Genomic DNA, 11,142 nt, shown 5'->3' on the forward strand with positions numbered 1-11,142 from the left:
TGACATCTTGCATAAACTGCTTTTTGTGTGAGCGAGAGGGGGAATTGCTTGCAAAATTGCGGCTCCTTCCTTCACTCCGTTTGTCGTGTGGGTTTAGTGGGCGCAGACCCAAAGGCCTGGACCAACTCGCGGCATGCTGCCGCAAGTCCCATCTCCCCAGCTTGCACCCACCGTCTCCCCAGCTCTGCTTGCCAGGTGGGATAAGACCGGTCCACACTCCCTCACTCAGGTGCAGCCCTGCAGCCTGGACCTGCTGTTCCCCAGCGGGGTCACTTCACAGAAAGCCCAGGGCTGTGTTGGAAAGATTCCAGACCCGGGGGTCGCCCCCTCCCTGGTTGCCTTTCTCTGGCCTGCTTCTCCATTCCTCAACATAGTCTCTGCTGTCCTCTGGCACTCAGGGGCTCTGCCACGTTCCAAGCCGCACCCCCACACTCACCTCTAAGGATGTCTAGGCCTGCTGCACGCACAAATCTCTCCTCAGCCCAGTGACTTCTTCTGCTTTATTTCCTCTTCAGTTCCCTGGCTCTGAACAGTTACACACAGGTTGTGAGTCATGTGGGGGTTCCATCCACGTGCACAATTTTTCAAAAGCCTGAATGTTTTCCTTCTACCTGGCAATGCTATTGCTCCGCCATTTTTCTCAGGATGTGATTACCAGGATGCCCAAGATTCGCTGTAAGACCACAAATGCTCTGCTTATAGTGTGGCTACACTTGAGACGCTTAAGTGTGTAGGGCTCTGATCAATTTCTGGTATAGATGTTTGGAGTATTTGGCGGTCGTTGATGATACTTCTGGAACATTTTTTTTTTTTAGTGACAGGAGCCAAATTCCACAATGTATTAGGAGAAAAAAGTAGATGATGAAACACGCTTTGTAATAGATCTAATTTTGTTCATACAAAAGTCTGTATAAATGTACTAAAAGTTAGCAGTGAATATACTGACTGCATAGATTACTGTGACCACAAAAGATTCTGACATTTTCATCTTTTTCTTTTATCAGTATCATACACATCAAAACCCGTGTTTGACTGAGTGACAGGATACGCAGGGAGGTGGCTAGGAAGGGCCACATATCAGGAGATAACAGGAGTGACAACGTCTGTGAGCTGTCAATCAGATACTGCTGGGGCATTTGGGAGCTTGGGTGGTGATTCTGGAAGTTATTGGCTCAGTGGTAAAGAATCTGCCTGCAATGCCAGAGACATGCAGGAGACATGAGTTTGATTTCTGGGTCGGGAAGATCCTCTGGAGTAGGAAATGGCAACCCGCTTCTGTGTTCTTGCCTGTAAAATTCTACGGACAGAGGAGGCTGGTGGGCTACATACAGTCCATAGGGTTGCAAAAAGTTGGACACGACTGAGAACACGCATGTAGCGTGATGAAGATACTTGTGTGTCCACCAGTTTTCAAGTTCTCTTCTGGCAGTCCTGGAGAGAAAAGACTGCTCTTGGGGAATGGGAAGGGAGGCTGGAGGGGCCATGGAGGTCTGAAGGCATTAGGACCCCACAGTGTGTGAGGCAGCAACAGGCCAATGACCGGATCAAAACAGAAGCTATTCCCAGACCAGGAGGACCATTCTGGGCGAGGGGATCTTGAAGGGAAGACAAGGAACTGCGAGGATCACACTGGGGACACCGAGGCAGCCACTCAGGCATTAGGTGGCCAAGGAAGAAAACAGTGTTCAGGTTGGCTTGGTGTAAGCAGGCTTGGCTGAAACCGGGCCCCGCCCTTTTCACTCCATTCTCCGCTTGGTGTTGTCCTTCGTGCTGTTGCCAGGACACTCACAGCCTTCATCTTCATTCCCTAAACGCATAGGATGGAGAGGTTCGCAACCCACTCCAGTACTCTTGCCTGGAAAATCCCATGGATGGAGGAGCCTGGTAGGCTACAGTCCATGGGGTCGCTAAGAGTCGGATAAGACTGAATGACTTCACTTTCACTTTTCACTTTCATGCATTGGAGAAGGAAATGGCAACCCACTCCAGTGTTCTTTTCTGGAGAATTCCAGGGACGGTGGAGCCTGGTGGGCTGCCGTCTAGGGGTTCGCACAGAGTCGGACACGACTGATGCAACTTAGCAGCAAAAGGTTAAAGTAGGCGTCTACTGTGGTGCTCCTGAAAATATAAGCCGGCTTCTCCCAGGGCCTGCAGGAGAAAGTGCCAGCGGGCTGGGTCCCTCCGCAGAGCCTGCTGCCTGCTCAAGTTGGGGAAGGGGGAGGGAACAAGGGAGCCTCGCCCTCCCCAAAGCCACGCCCCTTCCAGCCTCCTGAACAGGGGTCTGGACCAGCAGGGCTGGGGAGGCTGGGGGAGGCTGAGATAGGGTCGTTTGGGCCAACGCAAAGGGCAGTGGTGGGCGGGAAAGAACCACAAGGACTGGACGTGTCCTTGTGGGTGTCAGAACAGGCTGGGGGCAGTTGGGGCTGGAGGAGGAGCCGCCACAGAGCTCTGCAGCCACGGGGTCTGGACACCCCCATCGAGACGAGTCTGTCTGCTCCCTGAGTCTCAGTTTCCCCATCTGGTGAACATCGGGTCCTGGGTTAGGTGCTTCCTATTGGTACTCTCCCATTCTTACAAGAATCTTACCCCTAGTTCCCAAATGAGGAAACTGAGGCCCAGACAGAGCCAGTGGGACTTGAATTCAGGGCTGCCTGGCTTTGGAGGCAGGAGTGGCCCAGTGTTTGGAGTCCTGCTCCGGCCTGCCTGCAGAGAGGATGCCATCGTCCCCGCCACAGAGGGGTGCTTGGGGGCACGGCGCTGAGATATAGGATTTATCCGAGGATCTGATGATGGAGGGAGGCTGAGGATACCCTGCCCTGTGGGCATGACCGCATCTGGCTGCGGCCTTTTTTCTTCTTTCTTACTGAGATGCACCTTATTTAAGCACATGTCTTCTGAGCAGGGTTCCATGGATTTCAAGCGTCCCTACAGGCGTCGGCTCAGCCTCCCGGGTTTTCTAGCGTTTGGCCCCTTTGCTCCTCCCAGGCAGTTCCTGCCCACTTGCCCAGCAACAATCACTGTTTTAACTTCTGTCACCCTGATTCGTTTTGCCGGGTTTGGGACTCCACATAAAGGGAGACAGGATCCTGTACCCTCAGTGTAGCGCCTGTGATTCTCACCCATTTGCGTGTATCCGTGGTTCTGGCATGGCCCTGTAGGGCTCTTTGTGTAAATACACCATAATTTGTTTATTGGTTCTCCTGCTCACGGATGTTTGGGTTGCTTCCAATTTGGGGCTGCTGTGAATAATGCTTCTGTGAGCCTCTTGAGCATGTTTTTGGTGTGTGCTTGGAAGCCCTTCTCCTGGGAACACCTAGGAGCAAGCCTGCTGGTTTATAAGAGAGGTGCGAGCTGAACTTCAGACTGTTTCCAAAGCAGTTTTGATTTCTACTCACTCCTTGTTTTCTTTATAAAACCAGAGTAAATGTAATTAAACAAGGAGGCCATTGGTCTGGGGCGGCTCTTCTACCTTGGTACCTAAACAAATCTAAGCCAGAGTGGTGAGCTCTAAGTCAGAAGATGAACGCCAAGGACGACCAATCACAAACAACCAACAAGGACCACCAATCACAAACAGCCAACAAGGACAACCAATCAAAAATAGCCAATGAGCTTGGCTTTCCCAAACAAGGCACCTGGGATGCTGTCGTCAATCAAATCATTTCTTTGCTTCCTTGGCTTCTCTGTAGAATCCTGTTCTCAGCTTCTAACCCCTTTTGGTTTGATGCTGATTCCAATGCTCAAATAAGCTGAAATTTTTTTTCACATGCCTTAGTTTGCTCTTAAAACCACTTTCACCGAAGTCTAATTTACATACAAAACTTTCAGTAAACACTTGGATGAGTTTTGACAAACATTTTTTCATTAAAGTTCAGTAACTTTAATAGTCACCTCCAGCTCAAAAGAAGTGTGTGTGTGTGTGTGTGCACTGTGCTTCTTTTTGAAACTCAGGCCTAATGTAGAATAAGAAAACCCTCCACAAGTTCAGGGAGAAGGCGATGGCACCCCACTCCAGTGCTATTGCCTGGAAAATCCCATGGATGGAGGAACTTGGAAGACTGCAGTCCATGGGGTCACTAAGAGTCAGACATGACCGAGCGACTTCACTTTCACTTTTCACTTTCATGCATTGGAGAAGGAAATGGCAACCCAGTCCAGTGTTCTTGCCTGGAGAATCCCAGGGACGGGGGAGCCTGGTGGGCTGCCATCTACGGAGCCACACAGAGTTGGACACGACTGAAGCAACTTAGCAGCAGCAGCCACAGGGTCAAGTCTGCAAGCAGGCCTTTGCTGCAGTCTGCTGGACACAGGGACCACCTGGGTCACTGGCGTGATGAGGAATGGATCAGACCCTTCATTTTGTAGCTGGATGCCCTGAAGCCTTCAAAGAAAGGGCATGCCCAGGGTCATGTGATAAATTAGGACAGAGCTGGGTTGGACCCCAGGTCTGGGCCAGTCTTCCTCTTACCCCCTGGGTAGGCCACTGTCTGCCCACTGTCTGCTGAGCTGAGCTGAGGTGTGGGGAGCAGCTGAGTGGGGGTTGTGCTGGGTCCCCAGCCCTGCAGACCTTGGGGGATGTGGGCTTGTTCCTGCCGTGCATGCTGGGCCTTCCCCAACTTGCAGGGAGTGTGTGTGTGTGTGTGTGTGTGTGTGTGTGTGTGTGTGTGTGTGAGTCACTCAGTCATGTCCGACTCTTTGTGACGCCATGACCTGCCTATGAAATTATCTAGGTAAGAATGCTGGAGTGGATGGCCGTTTCCTTCTCCAGCAGATCTTCCCAACCCAGGGATTGAACCTGGGTCTCCTGCATTGCAGGCAGGTTCTTTACCATCTAAACCACCAGGGAAGCTCTGCTCAGGGAGTGGGTTGGTCCGAAGGCTGACCTTCTGACAGAAGCGGCCTCAGATGCTCACCTCTAGCTCCTGGATTGTTGTGTGAGGCTTCTCAGTTTCCCCACCAACAAGGCCTCTGAGGCCTGAGACCTGCCTTTTTCCTTCCTCTCACTCCTCACCCGCCTACCACTTCCTGCCTCAGGTTGGCACAGGAAGAATTCAAGACTTTCCCTACGGGAATGCTCTTCTCACCTGCCTGAGTGCAGAGGAAGGCCGGGCCTCAGAGCTTTTTCCTCTCTTATTGTCAAGGGGCCCCCTCCTCAGGCATACCCAAGACTCCTGGGACTTAGCCAAGCTTTGTTCTCATCTGTTGGCTCCAGTAGGAGGGCGACCAGAGGGCGACAGGCTTCTTGTCCCTGCCCTCTCATTGTCCCTCCCAGGAGGACCCAATGGGAGGCACGTTACGTCCCCTGGAGGGTTGGATGGTTCACATGAGGTTATTTTCACAGGCATCTCCAAGCTGACTGTTCTTTTGTACACATGCTGTTTTAGTTGTCAGAACTTTTCTCTTCTGGTCCCCTCAAATGTCAGGGTTAGGAAGAATTTCCCCCACCCTTCCCCAGCTCCACCAGAAGAATCTGGGATTAGCGGGACTTGTCCTGTGGTTTCCCATTGCAAGCATCCAACATGGTGGTGTTGGCGCATCTAGTCTATAGCAGGGAGAGGGTCCACTCAGGGACAGGTCCACTGACCTCGGGCCCCAGGCTCGCCTAGATGCATGTGAAACCAGCCACACCCAGCCTGCTGGGAGCCTGGTCACCATGTGCTCCTTGATGACCTGTCCCTCTGGGCTTCAGTTTTTTCACCTATAGAATGGGAGAGCTCTCCTAGACCTTGGCAGTCAAGTGCACTGCCTATAGGGACCAGACAGGTAATGAAAGAAGTGTTGAGGTGATAAAGGGGATGGGAGAAGCAGGCCCAGAGAATTCCGATTTTTCTCAAAGTTGGGAATTTCCAAGAGAAGTGAGATTTCCCAAATTTGTTAAAATCTGGCCACCAATTCGTTAGCTCTGGCTAAGACATCCTATTCCAGATCCTCTATTCTGCCACTCCGAGTCTCCATTCCCTCTGCGCGGGGCGTTGGCTGGCGGTAGCGGGGTGGGAAGCCCAAGCTCTGGGGACCGAGTTTCTGACTGCCTGCATCTCCCCCCTCCCCAGCACACCAGCTGTCATATCACAGGCACCCTTTGTAGGAAGATCGCCTTCCTTTTGGGGCGCCCAAGCTAGCATATGAATTTTTGATCAGATTGCCTTTTGAATGAGTTGACTGTCATGAATAGTAGGGCAAAGGGCGCCAGCATTGTGTCTTAACTATAACTGTTCCAATTAATTATGGGTTTAATTAGCATACATCGAGAGCAGCCTGGAAAATAATACTTCATGGGTTACAGATGCCCCGGCAGCTGTTACATGAAGTGTGATACCGGGTTGGGGTAGAGATAGTTATTAATAAATTACTCCCATTGTCAGAGACCCTTATTTATACAAATTAGCAGGGGATACATAATCAAGTTTAACTGTATAATTTATAATAATTGATTTCATTTTGACTGACCACTAGTCGCTCACCAAATACCCTCAGAAGAAAAATTGCTCTATTAGGGTAAGTTTAATCCTAAACATAGCTAATGAATCCTATTACTTTAAGGTCATATTTGAAGCTTTTGTTAATTGTCAGAACCATTTTAAATTGATTAGAGTTAAATTAAATCAATGTAATGTTTAGAAAAACAATATTTCTAATGGATGAGGCCGGGCTGACCTCGAATAAACATATTTATCAACCGATTCTCGGTGACGAGCAGGGGAACAGCTGGGCCCATAATTCACACTTGTCTATAATATGGGAAATGTCACCAGGCAATTAGTTATGTCAGGTAATGAATAGGGAGCAGGGGGATGCCCCTCTGGCAGCTGGGGTGGACAGGGGTAGAATGTTCTGGACGGTAAGCGGCGACTCACCATCTCACGGCTTCCCTTTCCCCAGCCTGAGCACAGGGCTCCCCAGCTGCCTCAGTCACCCACTCTGGGAATTCACCTGGCTCACTGGCACTTGGGCCCCTCCAGCTCCCTCTCTCAGGCCCTTGGACTTCCTCCAGGAGCTGGGAGGCTGGCCCTTGGCCTGCTCTTCACCTACTCACCCTCAGGTTTCATTTAAGTAGGGGAGACATCCCTTGATCCCGTCCCCCCAGCCACCAGGCTCCACCAAGTCCCCCAAGTATGGGTTCTTGGGACAACAAGGTACCTGCCCCAGCCGTCATTTTATACCACGTGACACTGATGGTAGCTGATTCCTTGCAAGCTCTGTGGGAACCATAGTATTGTTTTGCAGTGGGTTCCCAGATTCTCATCCAGAACAGGAACTCCAGGAGGACTTGCTGAATGAACGAAGGGATGGATGATGCAGGACAAGGTCGCACTAGCCTGTGAGTTCTGCTAGAAGGAGAGGGGAGTACTGTCTACCACTTTCTGAACACTTACCAAAGCCAAGTGCTTTATATACATCCAGCTAGTTTTGGGGATATTCCCACAAGGTGGGCAGTGGTACCTCCATTTCACAAAGCAGGTAATTCACCCAAGGTGTCTCAGCTAAGCAATACGGAACCTGAATTCAAACTCAAGTCCAAGAGAATCCAGGGTCCTTGCTGGAATTTTCATCTGGTCAGGAGGGCTTCCTGTAGGAGGGAGTGTGGAGAGCCTTGAAGAAGTGTTTGGACTCCTGGAGGGGGCTGGGCAGATGCTCTAGGCTAACTGCCGAGGGAACGAGATCAGGACAGGAACAGATGTGGAGGAAAGTGGTGGTGGCCTCCTGCTACTTTCCAAGCCCAGAGTGATGATGACGGTGGTGAGATGATGGGCAGGGTAGAATTCCTGGGGAAGGTCTAGACCTGCGGCAGGTCCTTGGTTGGAAATGCATTCATCATGCTGATGCGGGCAGTTCACTCTGGCCTCAGTGTCCAGGGCTGTGAAATGGGTTCCCAGCTGCGCAGCACTCAGAGGAAGGGCCTGGAAGGCAGCCCTGCCTCTGTCACCCTGGCCAGGCAGGTCAAGGGAATTCAGTGTGGGCAATGGAGATCTTGCACTTTAGCTGCTGCTTGGGACCCTGGGGGCAGGGCAGAGGAGGCAGGCAAACTGGGGTCTTTCAAGCCTGCTGAAGCCTGAAAGAGGACTGCCTTGAAAAGGCTAAGGTGCCCAGGCTAGGAAAAGCATCGATTGGATCCCTGCCTGGGGAGACAGCTTGGAGATTCAACAGCATGCAAGTTCATCAGGTCCCCTGACCTCGGCAGTTTCTAAAGCTGTTGGGTATCCGCCACTGAGAAAGGCAGTCCAGCTTCATGAGGCCCTTCCCCAAAGATGAGAAAACTCAGGCCTAGAGGGGCGACACAACTTGTCCCCAGCAGCAGAGCTGGAGGTGGGCTACACTGGAAATCAGGTCTCCTGCCTCTGACCCTTCCATCTCTGCCAGGCCTTTCCCCTCCCACTGCATCTGGTCGGCCCTCTGCCCACTGCTGTTGACGACCTGGACTGTTGGTGTGGCGGTGGGGGGAGTACATAGGGACCCCCAACCCTGACCCCCCCCCCAGCACCCCACACTGTGCCAATGGCAACCACAGCTGATGGTTATTGCCTGCTTTACTGGTGTCAAGCAGCATTCTGAATGCTTCCCAGGCCCTGTTGTAATTGATCTTCACAAAATTAGGGAACATTATATAGCACAATCATCCCAGTCTTGGGGTATTTCACCTAAGGCACAGAGAGGTTAACCTCCTGCCAGAAGCTGCACAGCTCCTAAGTGTCAGAGCTGGGATTTGAACCCTGGTCTCACTCTGGGGCCTGAACTCGTCATGCTTGCCCAGGACTTCCACCTCTGCCATGGAAGATTGAGACCTGGGAATAATTTCTCATGATCTCATGCAACCTTATCCTTGATCACAGACTCTTAACATGACTATGAGTTTTTATCATCAAAAACCATTAAAAGACAAATGTAACCCAAACTGGAATAATTTGGATGATAAAATAAATAGCTGCAGTATTGGATTATAATCCCCCAAATGAAATAAATATACATGAATCCACAGTGATACAAATAAATGACTGACTACATTAAAACATGGGGGGAAGGGACAAGTCTCTTAGAAAATGCCAAATAACACGTGTGGCTGCTGGCAGCTCTGGAGCGGAGCGTCTCCTCTCCCTGTGTGCGGGCTGGACTCTGGGACTCCCATCAGAAGAACAGAGTATGAACAGGAAAGAACAACCATGCTAGCAGGGAACTGGAAGACAGACTGACCAGCTGACCAAGGCTGACCTCACCAGGGGTAAACGTCGTATCATGGAACCTGATGTGGTGTGACAAGTGGGGCATGTCACCTCCAGGCCATTCGTCCCCCACACCGACAACCCAGACTGACCACGAGGAAACAGAGGAAACCCAAACTGAGGGCCGCTGGACAGGATAGCTGACCACAATTCTTCAAAAACGCTCCCGTTCATGAAGACAAGGTAAGTCTGAGAAATTGTCACACACTGAATCTAAGGAGACGTGATGCCTAATGCGACGGGGACCTTGGATGGGAACCTGGATCAGAAAGAGGACGTTTCTCTAAAGATCAGTGGAATCTAAATAAAGTCTATGAGACGGTCCCACTGGCAGTCTTTTAGCTTGGACGAATGTACCATAGTTACGTGGACCTGAAGGGGAACTGTGTCTTCTTTGCAAATCTGTCAATCTAAAAATATTTTCAAATGAAAACTTTGTTTAAAAGAATCACTAATATAACCATAAGGTTAAGCTTCATGCAAGTTCAGTCATGTCTGACTCTTTGTGACCCTATGGACTATAGCTTTCCAGGCGCCTCTATCCACGAGATTTTCCCAGCAAGAATACTGGAGTGGGTTGCCATTTCCTCCTCCAGGGGACCTTCCCGACCCAGGGATCTAACCCATGTCTCCTGCATCTCCTGCACTGGCAGACAGATTCCTTATCAGTGAGCCACCTGGGAAGCCCACCACAATGCTAAAAAGACGCCAAACAGTATAAAAGTGAAAGACAAGCTTCCCTTCTCCTGTGCCTCCTTGCTGCCCATCCCCTTCCCTAGTGTTGAGCATTTTTGCCAGTTTCTTATCTCCTTCCAGAAGTATCTTGTCATGCGTCAACACAGGCAGCACATGCATCAGCAAACATCACCACTTTGGGGTTGTAAATGGGACACAGTCTGAACGTGGTCCCTTGCGTTTCCTTCTTCGTGGAACTACCTAATGGGCCTCCTGATTTTCCCACACAGCTGCAGAGTGCTCTGTTGTCTGTCTGTGCCATCATTAGTTAGCATTAGGGTGGTTTCCAGTCTGTAGCTTTTTCTTCTCCTTCCTTTTTAAAAAACATTATTTAGTTAATTTAAATATTTATTTATTTGGCTGCATCTGGTCTTAGTTGCGGCACGTGGGATATTTTGTTGTGGCATGTAGGAGCTAGTTCCCTGACCGGGGATCGATCTGGGCCCCCTGAATTGGGAGCTTGGAGTCTCAGCCACTGGACCACGAAGGAATTTCCCTCCCCCGCCAACCTCACTTTCTTTCTGTTTTTAGAGATTGGAATATGGCAAGAAAGAAACCACTTTCTAGTGTTTGATAATGTAATACACTCCTTCCAGGCAGTCTGGAAAGCCTGGCCAGTTGCCAAGTGGTCATCAAGGGGAAGAGCTGTTCTTTATGAACTCCGAGTCCTTCCACGCCGCTCACCTCTGTCATCGGAGGGACACGTGTGTCGCTCTGAGCAGAGGTGGCCGAGGTGGGTGGGAGCATAGCTGGGAGAGCGGCTGCCAGGCAGGTGGGCAGCTGGCAGGGCAGCGGGGCCACAGGGGAGAGAATCCTGCTTGTTACGGTGGCCCCTGTATTGATCTGTGTCTCCAACAGAGAAAGGGCTCTTTGGTCGACATTCTCCAGAGGCAGAAAGAGTGGGCTCTGACATCTCCTTACTGGGAGAGAGGGTCTGGGCAGAGGCAGTGGATATACGAGCATGTATCTGAGAACTGAGGAGGCTCTGCTGGGCGTGGACTGTGGACCCAGGTGGTGTGGGGATGGGCTGGTCTTTAAGGATGAAGTTGGTCTGTGTCTCGGGAAACTCTCCCCTGGCGAAAGGATTTGATGGCAACCGTAAACTGCAGCCTTTTCTCTGCTGTGTAGAGGTGGTAAACTCAAAGTCTGTGTGTTTGAAAATGAATGTGAAAAGTTGTCCAAGTGTTCCAAA

This window comes from Ovis aries, chromosome 14 (genome assembly GCF_016772045.2).
Source record: "Ovis aries strain OAR_USU_Benz2616 breed Rambouillet chromosome 14, ARS-UI_Ramb_v3.0, whole genome shotgun sequence".
Taxonomy (NCBI): domain Eukaryota; kingdom Metazoa; phylum Chordata; class Mammalia; order Artiodactyla; family Bovidae; genus Ovis; species Ovis aries.